At 46.0% G+C, this 12,515-nt stretch overlaps 1 pseudogene; it reads left to right on the forward strand.

The window, feature by feature from the left end:
- LOC128937667 (CUB and sushi domain-containing protein 2-like) overlaps positions 1-12,515 on the forward strand; it is a 139,446-nt pseudogene that overhangs the window by 42,111 nt on the left and 84,820 nt on the right.

Raw genomic sequence — 12,515 nt, forward strand, 5'->3', positions numbered from 1 at the left:
TTCCTGGTAGTGTTTGAATGGATTTGGGATTAACGTGGTTGTTCCTGGGAATGTTGGATTTGGTTTGGGAATGTTGGATTTGGTTTGGGATTCATGTGGTCATTCCTGGGAATGTTTGATTGGGTTTGGGATAAATCTGTTCATTCCTGGGAATATTTGAATGGATTTGGGATTCATATGGTCATTCCTAGGAAAGTTTAGGGATAAATCTGGGAATGTTTGGATGGATTGGGAGCCAACACATTCATTTCTGGAAATGTTTGAGTTTGGGATTCATGTGGTCATTCCTGGGAGTGTTTGATTTAATTTGGATTAATGTGGTCGTTCCTGGGAATGTCTGAATGGATTTGGGATAAATCTGTTCATTCCTGGGAATGTTGGATTGGGTTTTGGATTCATGTGGTCATTCCTGGGAGTGTTTGAATGGATTGAGGATAAACATGTTCATTTCTGGGAGTGTTTGAATGGATTTGGAACAAATCTATTCATTCCTGGCAGTGTTTGATTCCATTTGGGGATAAATCTGTTCATTTCTGGGAGGGTTTGGGTTTGGGGAGAAACGTGTTCATTCCTGGTTGGTTTTGAATGGACTGGGGACAAATGTGTTAATTCCTGGGTATGTGTGAGTGGATTTGGGATAAATGAGTGTGTTCCTGGGTTTGTTTTTTAACACATCTTCATTCCTGGGAATGTTTGGATAGATTGGGAACAGATGTGGATAAATGTATTCATTGCTAGGTATATTTAATGGATTTGGGATAAATGTGTTCGTTAACATCCCAGTTATTCCTGCCAAAAAAATCTGCCACAGGAAAGTGGTGGCTGCCCAAAAGTGTCCCCCCAGCCCCTGAGGGACAGTCCCATGCAGCATTGGCAGGGAGAGGTGAACAGCAGCACCACGAGGCTTTTTTGGGCCAAAAAAATGCCCACAAACTTCCACTTTCTTGTGGCCACTGCCAAAATTCCCAAGGGAGCTGCTGGGAGAGGAAGAGCTCTGTTGGAAATGATGGGAATTCAGGAGAGGAAGGTGCAGAAGCTTTTCAGGAGCAGATGGCTGCAGGATCCAGCCCTGTCCCAGTGGGGATCAGCAGTTCCCAGTTAAGTTTTTTAAAACTTCAGCTCCTTCCCAAAGCCAGGCCCTGCTCCTGCTGGAGTGGGTGGCAGTGAAACCTGCTCTTCTCTGCACATCTATTTTAAATTCTGTGATATTTTCCTCAAGATTTGCTTCCCAAAACCTGCCTGGTTTTCATTCTTCTCCTCATACCTGCAGTCCCACCCCCAGACTGAGCTGAGTTTTGTTGCTCTGAAATGACAAAACCCTCCCGGTTAATTTTGCTCCAAACTCCTTCCCTCACCTCCCACCTGCCCTGAGGTGCCACAAGGTTTTTAGGAGGAAAAGGCACCATGAGATGCAGATTTTTATCTTTTTTTTGCCCTTGGAATAACAGATACAGAAAGAGGAAAATACAAAATGTGAAGAACTTCGCTGCCCAGCTGGAGCAGTGCCCTGAGCTTCCAGCACTGTCCTGCTTTCCCAGCCCATCACCAAGGAGGAATTTTTGGAAAAAAAATTGAAATGCAAAGCAGAAAATCCACTCCTGTCTCCCAGCTCTCTCCCAAGAGGTCTGTGGGAGCAGGATCTAAAAACTGAGAGGAAAGTCAAGAATTTTGGATTGTTTCCATGGAAACTGCAGTTGTTCCAAGGATTCCTTGCTTGGTTTTCAGCTCCTGACCCTGCTCCTGTGGTGTGACCTCACTTTGGGATCAGCCCTGGGTTCTCCTGAAGGATGAGCAGGGATGGAGGCAGGAACAGGAGGAGAGAGGTGGGATCTGGGAAGGGAGAGTAAAAGGGAAAAGAGAGGAAAGAGAAAGAGAGAAAAGAGAAAGAGAAGAGAGAAAAGAGAAAGGAAAGCAAAGGGAGAAAAGAGAAAGAGAGAAAAGAGAAGAGAGAGAAGAGAAAGAGAAGAGAGAAAAAGAGAAGCGAGAAGAGAGAAAAGAGAAAAGAAAACAGAAGAGAGAAAAGAGAAGAGAGAAGAGAAAAGAGAGAATTGCAGGAATTTCTCCTGCCTGCTCCATGTTCACATCCATATCTCTCTCCCAAAAAAAGAACCAAGGAGCTGCTCCTTCCTTGTTTCACTGCTCTAAACCAAGCAGAATCCTGGTGCTGCTTGTGATAACGTGAACAAATCCCTGTGCTGGTTCATTCATGCCGTGGTCTCGCTGCTCTGTGTCTGCTGTGATTTATTCTGTATTTAATAAAGGGATTTTTCTCATTGCCTTTGCAGTAATTGGTCAGCAATAAGGATTATTGGCAAATGTAGCAATTATCGACAAATAAAAAAAAAATTATTGACACAGGCAGCTTTGTAAACAGGCCCCTGTGCTGTGCACATAATGAAATGGCCTCTGCTGGCATTTAACAAGGGTAATGAATATTAATTGCAGCCAGGGCTGCTGATGGGCAGCTGCAGGCAGCAGGGCTGGCCTCTGTCATGTTGGGGATGGCTCCTGCTGCTCAGGGCTCTTTGGGATGCTCCAGGTGCAGCTGGGCTGTCTCCATCCTCTTCCTCCTGACAGCCTGGCCCTGCCTGTGACACGCTGTTAAACAGCTCCTGGTTTGTCCCAGTGTGCAGCTGCAGGGAGGCTGGAGGGGCAGAGCTGAAACCTCCTTCCAAGTGAGGGAAAAACTCCTTTCAAGTGAAGAAAAATCTTCCACATAGAAGAAAAACCTCCTTCCATAGTAAGGAAAAATTTCCTTCCAAGTGAGGGAAAACCTCCTTCCATAGTGATGAAAAATCTTCCACAGAGAAGGAAAACCTTCTTCCATGGTAATGAAAAATCTCCTTCCAGAGAGAGAAAAAAATCTCCTTCCACAGCAAGGAAAAACCTTATTCCATGGCAATGGAAAACCTCCATCCACAGTGAAGAAAAATCTTCCACAGAGATGGAAAACCTCCTTCCATGGTAAGGAAAAATCTCCTTCCAGAGAGAGGAAAAATTTCCTTCCACAGAGAAGAAAAACCCCCTTCCAAGTGAGGGAAAAACTCCTTCCATAGTGAAGAAAAGCCTTGCACAGAGAAGAAAAATCTTCCACAGCAAGGAAAAACCTTCTTCCACAGCAATGGAAAACCTTCTTCCAAGTGAAGAAAAATCTTCTACAAAGAGGGAAAATCTCCTTCCATGGTAAGGAAAAATCTCCTTCCAGAGAGAGGAAAAATTTCATTCCACAGTGAAGAAAACTCTTCCACAGAGAAGAAAAACCTTCTTCCATAGTAAGGAAAAATCTCCTTCCACAGAGAAGGAAAACCTCCTTCCACATAAGGAAAAATCACCTTCCATAGTGAGGAAAAATCTCCTTCCAGAGAGAAGAAAAATCTCCTTTCACAGAGAGGAAAAATCTCCTTCCGCAGTGAGGGAAAACCTTGCACAGAGAAGGAGAACCTCCTTCCATGATAAGGAAAAATCTCCTTCTAGGGAGAAAAAAAATCTCCTTTTATGGCAAGGAAAACATCCTTCTACAGTGAAGAAAAATCTTCCACAGAGACCAAAAATCTCCTTCCAGAGAGAGGAAAAACTTCCTTCCACAGTGAAGAAAAATCTTCCACATAGAAGAAAACCCTCCTTCTGCAGTGAAGGAAAACCTTCCACAGAGAGGGAAAACCTCTTTCCACAGTGAGGTAAAACTTCCTTCCATAGTGAGGGAAACCTCCTTCCAAGTGAGGGAAAACCTCCTCTGCCTCACCAGATGAAGAAAATCATCATCTCACAGCCTCCGTGGTGTTGTTCATGAACCCTGTGGCTCCCTGGGCTGGATGTTCCCCTCTGGGATGTGATTCCAGCTCCCCTCTCCATCAAGGGGAGCTTTTTCCTGGCCACAGCTTGGCCCTCCAGCTCCAACTCGCATTTCTCCTCACTGATCTTATGGAAAATCAAAATCCTCGTTTACTTCCCTGCAGTGGAGACTCTTGGAGGGTTTTGTGGTTTTTTTTTTTTTATCAGCTCCTCTTTAATCTGTCACTTTGTTTTATCTGGCAAAGGTTAATTTTATATTCTTCCCTCGCTCTGCTCCTCTCCCCTTTGTCAGCAAGTCCTTTGTTGTTTTATTTTCTGAACTAGCGACTGCACCTCTCTCTTGCTGGGCTGCTGGAGGTCCTGGCTGAATGCTAATTCACCCCTTTGGATTTAAAAATTTAGAGGAGACACCTCATCCCTGCTGCTGAGACATTTCCCTGGGTGCAAATGAATTTATTTTCAATTTTCCTCAGGCAGATTACACCGTGCTTATGCTGACAGAATTATTTGACAGCATCCCCTGATATTTCAGCATCTGGTAGAGAGAGAGCCCAGAAAAAAAATCCTGAGGATGTTTTGCAGTTTGTTTTCCCTTTAATCTGCTCTCTTTGTGGCTTTGAGAGCAGGGAATGGATTGTGCAGCTCCGTGACCTTGATAACGTCACAGGAACGTCCGAATTGTTTGATCCCAGCCCATTAAGTGGTGAGGGGAGACAGAGGGAAAATAACAGAGGGAGGCAGAGCACTGATCCAAATAATTGTCTAAACGCCAACCCCAAGCCAAGCTCATCCTCTGTGCCAGGAATTAGGGAGATGGATGTTCCCAATAATGGGTTTTACCACGGGTGGCGGTGGGGAAAAGGGATGAGCAAAGCATCCGTACATAAAATATCCCAAAGTTTGGGCAGGTTGCACTCCAAAGGCAGCCTTGCCTTCCCGAATTAATGGGCCTTGGCAGCTGCAGCTTGGGATGGATTGAACCCCTGGAGAGCTTGAAGGGTTTTTCATGCATGTTCTGCCCCTCAGCTTCATTTTAAACATGGTTTTAATTATTTCCGTGGCTTTTTGGGAACCAGCAGAAATCAGGGGTTTATTTGTGGTGGGAAGAGCTTCCCCTCCACCAGAGCTGCAGATTCCTCTGGTTTGTCCCAAACCTCAGCATTTGGGAACGTTCTTGGGCTGTTCCACCTCTCCCAGTGCTCAGCCAGGTGTGAACAACTTCCCAAGGGCGCAGACAGAGCAAATTAACTCCCAGCTCCTTCTCCAAGCACTCCATTTGTCCCACAAATACTCCCTGGTGTGCACGGAAGGAGTTTGATGAATGCAGAGGGGGGAAAAACGAGCTCAGCAGATGGAAAGGGCAGATTTTATTGTGAGCAAACCCCCGAGGAGCCTGCAGCACCCTGGGGATGGATGTGTCACCTGTGGGTGACAGAGCTGAGCCAGGGACAGCAGCAGCGGAGGCTGGAGCAGTGCCCAGAGTGGCTGAGCTGGTTCCTTGCTCCCAAGTTCTGTGGGATTGTGCTGGGATGTGGCCACAGCAAAAAAAAAAAAATAATGTTGAGGCAAAATCTGGCTGGTTCCATGCTGGTTTTATTTTGCACCAGCTCAAGTCACCCACTGGATTTTTGGGAGTTTTCCTGAGAGAATTCACCAGGAAAATGCCAAATCCCACCTAAGAGGCATTTTCTTCCTGCTGTTAAATAGAACTGGAAGGGACTGGAAAATGGCAAATCCACCTAAAATCCTGAATAAAATATTCCGATTTAGTGGTGACCCAAAGATTTAGATTCAGTGGTGACCAGAAGATTGGGATTCGGTGGTGACCCAAATATTTTAATTTAGTTGTGACCAAAATATTTGGATTTAGTGATGACCAAGAGATTCTGATTCAGTGGTGACCAAAATATTTGAATTTAGTAGTGACCAAAAGATTCTGATTTACTGATGACCAAAAGGTTCTGATTTAGTGGTGACCAAAAGATTTGGATTCAGTGATGACCAAAAGATTCTGATTTACTGATAACCAAAATATTCTGATTCAGTGGTGACCAAATGCTTCCCTGCTGCTCCTGTGAGGGAGGGAAATAAAGAACAAATGGAAGGGAACTAATGGAAGATCCAGGGTGGTGTTTTCCCCTCCTGGTTTTTGATGCACATGAAATGCTGATATTTCTGTGATGACAGAATTTCTGTCAGTGGGCTCTGGCAGCCTGAAATCACATTTTCCCTCCTGAGGCAGCCTCAGAGCAGGAACTGTGAATATCCCAGTGAGGAGGCTGAGGGCAGGGCCAGCTGTGGGGACTGATGCCACTTTCCCTTTGCAGTTTCCTGCTTTTTCAACTTCACCAGCCCGTCGGGGACCGTGCTGTCGCCCAACTACTCCGAGGAGTACGGGAGCAGCCTGCACTGCGTGTGGCTGATCATCGCCAACCCCGAGAGCCGCATCCACCTGGCCTTCAACGACTTCGACGTGGAGCCCCAGTTTGATTTCCTGGCTGTCAAGGACGGTGCCACGGCCGAGTCCCCCGTGCTGGGCACCTTCTCAGGGAGCCACATCCCCTCCTCGCTGACCAGCAGTGGCCACGTGGCCAGGCTGGAGTTCCAGACTGACCACTCCATGGAGAAGAGAGGGTTCAACATCACCTTCACCAGTGAGTGTGTGTTGGGTTTGTGTGGTGGGGAGGGATGGTGCATATTATATATATATATATATATGTATATATGTGTATACATATATATGTATATATGTGTGTGTATATATATATATGTGTGTGTGTATATATGTGTGTGTATATGTAAATATGTATATGTATATATGTATATGTATATATAATATATACATATACATATCATATATACATATATGAAATTTCTATATTATATATATTATATATATAGAAAGATATTGTATAATATATATATTATATAGAATCATAAAGTTAGCCATCTTGTCAGAAGGCTAACTTTATGATTATATATTATATATTAATTGTACTTTCATTACTTATGGTTATATTATTTTATGATTATATATTGTATAATTACTTTATGATTATGTCTTATATATTAATAATTACTTTATGATCCTATATTATATAATATATAATCTTATCTTTCATATTAATTAATATATATTAGTTATTGCTTGATTATTATATATTATATATCTTATATTTTTATTATTTAGATTATATCTTATATTAATTTTTTATTAAATATTCTATATTTATTATTATTATCTGGGCATCTCCTCCTCCTCCTGGCACTGGGAAGGGGAAAAATTCAATTTTTCTCAATTTGAGGGTGCAACACCCTCATTTTGGGGACAGGGTCGGGGGGACAGTACAAAAAGTTGCTGATTCTCCTGTTTTCTGTTTCTCTCCTGCTGCTGGCAGCGTTCTGGCACAACGAGTGCCCAGACCCCGGCGTGCCGGTGAACGGGAAGCGCTTTGGGGACAGCCTGCAGCTGGGCAGCTCCGTGTCCTTCCTGTGTGACGAGGGCTTCATCCGCACCCACGGTGCCGAGAGCGTCACCTGCGTGCTGCAGGAGGGCAGCGTGGTGTGGGACAACGCCGTGCTGCGCTGCGAAGGTAAGCCCCAGCGCCTGCCTGCTGCCCATGGGGTAGTTTGGGGTGGTTTGGGGTGGTTTGGGGTGGTTTGGGGTGGTAAAGATCCCATCTCAGCTCTTCCCGTGGGTGTTGTTAGGAAAATTCATCCACAAACACCAGAGGTTTGTGGCCAAAAAGGAGACACAGGAGTCCTGGAACTTTATTCCAATCAAGGCAGAGGCCATGGGGCATTCCACTCAAAGTTTTGGAGGACGCAGCCTCCTTTTTATCCCAATTTCCCAGCTGCATTTCCCTTCTCTCTTTCCCCATTTCTGAGGTACTTGAGAAGTTCAGACTTCCCAGAACACCTGATCCCAGAGATTTCCCTCTAATGTACAACCCTCCCTTCTAATTTCTAATTCTTCCAGAATTTAGGGGTTTTTCCCCATTTCTGAGGTACTTGAGGTACGCCTGATACCAAAGATTCCCCTCTAATATACGACTCTTGCTTTTGATATTTAATTCTTAGGGGATTTAGGAGTTTTTCCCCATTTCTGAGGTACTTGAGAGGTTCAGACTTCCCAGAACACCTGATCCCAAAGATTTCCCTCTAATGTACAAACCTCCCTTTGAATTCTTAATTCTTATGGAATTTAACGGTTTTTCCCATTAATTTTTCTGCGCTGTGATGGTCAGCCCTAGCTTCTGCCTGCTGCCCATGGGGTGGTTTGGGGTGCTGAAGAACCCATCTCAGCTCTTCCCATGGGTGTTGTTAGGAAAATCCATCCACAACTATAGAGGTTTATGGCCAAAAGGAGACAGAGGAGTCCTGGAACTTTATTCCAATCAAGGGAGAGGCCATGGGGCATTCCCTTGGGATCTCTCCAATTTTTAAAGGATGCAGCCTCCTTTTTATCCCAGTTTCCCAGCTGCATTTCCCTTCTCTCTTTCCCCATTTCTGAGGTACTTGAGAGGTTCAGACTTCCCAAAGATTCCCCTCTAATGTACAACCCTCCCTTTTAATTTTAATTCTTAGGGAATTTAGGGTTTTTCCCCATTTCTGAGGTACTTGAGAAATTCAGACTTCCCAGAACACCTGATCCCAAAGATTCCCCTCTAATGTACAACCCTCCCTTTTAATTTTTAATTCTTATGGAATTTAGGGGGTTTTCCCCATTTCCTCCTCCTCCTCTCCTCCTCTTCTCCTCTCCAGGTGAACATTCCTTCAGGGAAAGATATTTCTGGGGGGAATTTTGCAGCCTTTTGGGGTCCAGAATCAAGGTTCTGCCTGTCGGGTCTCACTCTCACATTCCACAGTGTCCAGCCAACACCTTCCAGAATTTTCCACCCCTCTGGAAGGAGGAGTTTGCTGGGGAGGAAGTTTCAGTTCAAATATTCCTGAGCTCTGTTTATTTTCCAATTTTTTTGGTGTGGAATGAATGCTGGGGAATATTTTTTATTGTGGTTTTTTGATGATTTGATGATCAGTTCTTGTTACAGCAGGTATTTTTCTAATAACAATAATAATAATAATAAAAGGTTCTGGTTTGGTGATGCCTCAAAGCTTCCCTGCTGCTCCTGTCAGGGAGGGAATGAAACAAAAAGGAATGGAAGATCCAGGGTGATGTTTTCCCATCCTGGTGTTTGATCCATGTAAAATATCTGATATTTGTGTCATGACGGAAGTTCTCTCAATGGGCTCTGGCAGCTGAGAGACAAAAATTCTGCATTTCCATCTCCTGGCCACAACAGCCAACCCTGCCAAGGGGGGAGCTGGGCTGAATTAAAGGCTTTAATTCAGATTTCAAAGCTTTTTTAAGACTTTCAAGCCTCTGCTCTGGAAAAAAGAAGTGAAGAAGGAGCTCATTAGGACTGAAAATCTTCCTGTGCCCTGTGTTCTCAGGGAAGTGATGCTCTGCTCTGGTATTTGCAGCAATTTGAATAACAAGTGCTGAACTCTTGAGAAGCAGCTCTGGAATATTGAGAAATAATTGGAGTAATTGGCCCTGCCTTGCCTGAGCAGCAGGAATTGCACAGTCCTGGCCATTGTCTTTGGGATTGAAGGAAGGAATCAATTGTTTTCAACAGCTTTTATAGAATAAAAAGCTGGACATTTTTGTATTCTTAAATAATTTTGCTCCTGTCAAAATGTAGGTTTAATTCAGGCCTCCTGTTCCTTTCAAAGCACAAGCCTTGAAATTTACATTTTTTTAAGTGTGGAAGGGAAACATTCATTAAATAATACACTTCTAATCAACTTTTATATGTGATAACCTTCTGCCTTCTCCTCCTGATCACTCTGGTGAGTTCTTTGACTCACCCTTCAGTCTGGACCTTTTAATTACCCTTTTTAAGCAAGGAGAAAAGCTCAGAGATCTAAAATCCTGAAAAATAAATTAATGGGAATGAAGGAGACAGAGAAAAGGGTGGAAATTCTGACAGGAGACCAAGCACAGCTTTGGGGCAGAAAGGAAAAATAATTGCTTTGGAGCCAGCTGAGATCAAGTGACTTTGATCTGTCACCCTTGAGAGCAGCAGGGGAGATTTGGGGATGGGATTGGCACATTTTGAGGTGGTACAAGGGCATGGGGTCATGCACATTGGCATTGGGACTGGAACATTTTGGGGTGGCAGAGGGGCATGGTGACATTGGGGCTGGCACATTTTGGCATGGCACAAGGACACAGTGGCATTGGGATTGGCACATTTTGGGATGGCACAGTGACATGGTGACATTGGGGTTGGCACATTTTGGGGTGGCACTGTGACATTGAGATTGTCATATTTTGGGGTGGCACAGGGGCATGGTGACATTGGGGCTGGCACATTTTGGGGTGGCACAGGGACACGGTGACATTGGGATTGGCACATTTTGGGGTGGCACAGGGACATTGGGATTGGCACATTTTGGGGTGGCACAGTGACACTGGAGCTGGCACATTTTGGGGTGGCACAGTGACATGGTGACATTGGGGCTGGCACATTTTGGGGTGGCTCAGGGACATTGGGATTGGCACATTTTGGGGTGGCACAGTGACACTGGAGCTGGCACATTTTGGGGTGGCACAGTGACATGGTGACATTGGGGCTGGCACATTTTGGGGTGGCTCAGGGACATTGGGATTGGCACATTTTGGGGTGGCACAGGGGCACGGTGACATTGGGATTGGCACATTTTGGGCTGGCACATTTTGGGGTGGCACGGTGACATTGGGGCTGGCACATTTTGGGGTGGCACAAGGACACGGTGACATTGGGGCTGGCACAGGGGCACGGTGACATTGGGGCTGGCCCTGGGTGACTCCTTAGAGGACAAACCTGACAGTTTATGTGATTTTTGTCCCTCTGGTCTCTCAGACCTTGTGTCTTTTTCCCAGAAAATGCCAAGAAGTTCCTGCAGCTCCTGCTGGTGGCACTGGGGACCACGGGGTGGATTTAATGCCCTGCTCTGGTGACATCCCTGGTGGCAGCAAAGCCATGACTCAAATAGCAGGGCTGGGAGGGATTTTTCTGCCACCTGAAATGCCAAGTGACCTTGAAGTTCCCTCTGCTTTTATATCCAATCATTATTTTACACCCTGAGCAGGGCCCAAGGTCAGCCCTGCTGGCTCCCAGGGGGGCCCTGTCTGCACTTGGAGCTGAAACTGCAATTTCTGAGCAGTAAATGTTGGTTTTCCATCTGGCTCTGGTGATTTTTAACTCGTGGTGGGGACAGAAATGCAGGGACGGGGTTTCAAAAGTGGGGACATCTCATGGGGCTACAGCTCTGTGACATTTTTCACCCCAATTTTAAAGAGGTGGCACTCAGGGATTTGGTTTAGAGGTGGATGAGCCTGAAGGTCTTTTCCAGCCTGGATAATTGTGTGGATTTGTGTCCTTTTTGTGTCCCCAGCACCCTGTGGGGGCCACCTGACGTCACCCAGTGGCACCATCCTGTCCCCAGGCTGGCCTGGCTTCTACAAGGACTCGCTGAGCTGTGCCTGGGTCATCGAGGCCCAGCCTGGCTACCCCATCAAGATCACCTTTGACAGGTGCTCACCACCTTGGGCAGCCCCAAATTCCCTGGTTCTTAACCCAAATTCCCTGCTCTGCCCCCACATTCTCTGGTTCTGCCCTCAAATTCCCTGCTCTGCCCCCAGATTCCCTGGTTCTGCCCCAAATTCTCCAAATTCCCTGGCTCTGCTCCCAGATTCCCTGGTTCTGCCCCCAAATTCCCTGCTCTGACCCCGAATTCCCTGCATTTTTGTGTGAGGTGCCCCCAGTGAGACACTCAGGCAGAAGAAAGGACCCAGCCCTGTCCCCATGGTGGTTCCAGGAGGGAATGAGCAGAAGGGAGCAGTGCTGGGGTTTCATTTTCCTCCTGTCCCTCCCAGGTTCAAGACAGAGGTGAATTACGACACCCTGGAGGTGAGGGATGGCCGCTCCTACTCCTCTCCCCTGATTGGGGTCTATGATGGCACCCAGGTGCCCCAGTTCCTGATCAGCACCAGCAACCACCTCTACCTCCTGTTCACCACGGACAAGAGCCACTCTGACATCGGCTTCCAGATCAGATATGAAAGTAAGGACCCCTTGTTCATGGGATTCCCTGCAATTCCCAGCAATTCCCTGCAATTCCCAATCTTCAGCAGCACCACGGCCTCCTCAGGGCACCCTGGGTTTTGTTTCCCCTGTGCCAGGCAGCTCACAGGTGTTGCCAGTGGAGGAGCAGTTTCTGCTTTTCCTGGCATCCCTGACTGGTTTGGCCTCTCCTCCCTTGGGGAAATTCCCTCTCTCCATCCCCTCATTTCAGGGATTTCCCTCTCTCCATCCCCTTACTTTGAGGATTTCCCTCTCTCCATTTCTTCCTCTCACTTTGAGGATTTCCTTCTCTTTATTTTCTCACTTTGGTGGTTTTCCTCTCTCCATTTCCTTCCCTCCCTTAGGGCAATTCTCTCTCTCCATCCTCTCACTTTTGGGATTTCCCTCTTCCCCATTTCCTCCTCTCACTTGAAGGATTTCCCTCTCTTTATCCTCTCACTTTTGGAATTTTTCTCTTTCCATTTCCTCCCCTCCTTTGAGGCAATTCCCTCTCTCCATCACCTCATTTCAAGGATTTCCCTCTCTCCATCCCCTCAGTTCAGAGATTTTCCTCTCTCCATTTCCTCATCTCACTTTGAGGATTTTCCTCTC

The sequence above is a fragment of the Melozone crissalis genome, unplaced genomic scaffold (assembly GCF_028551555.1).
Source record: "Melozone crissalis strain CALT ecotype California unplaced genomic scaffold, PUWL_Pcris_2 ptg000020l_1, whole genome shotgun sequence".
In the NCBI taxonomy this organism is placed as follows: domain Eukaryota; kingdom Metazoa; phylum Chordata; class Aves; order Passeriformes; family Passerellidae; genus Melozone; species Melozone crissalis.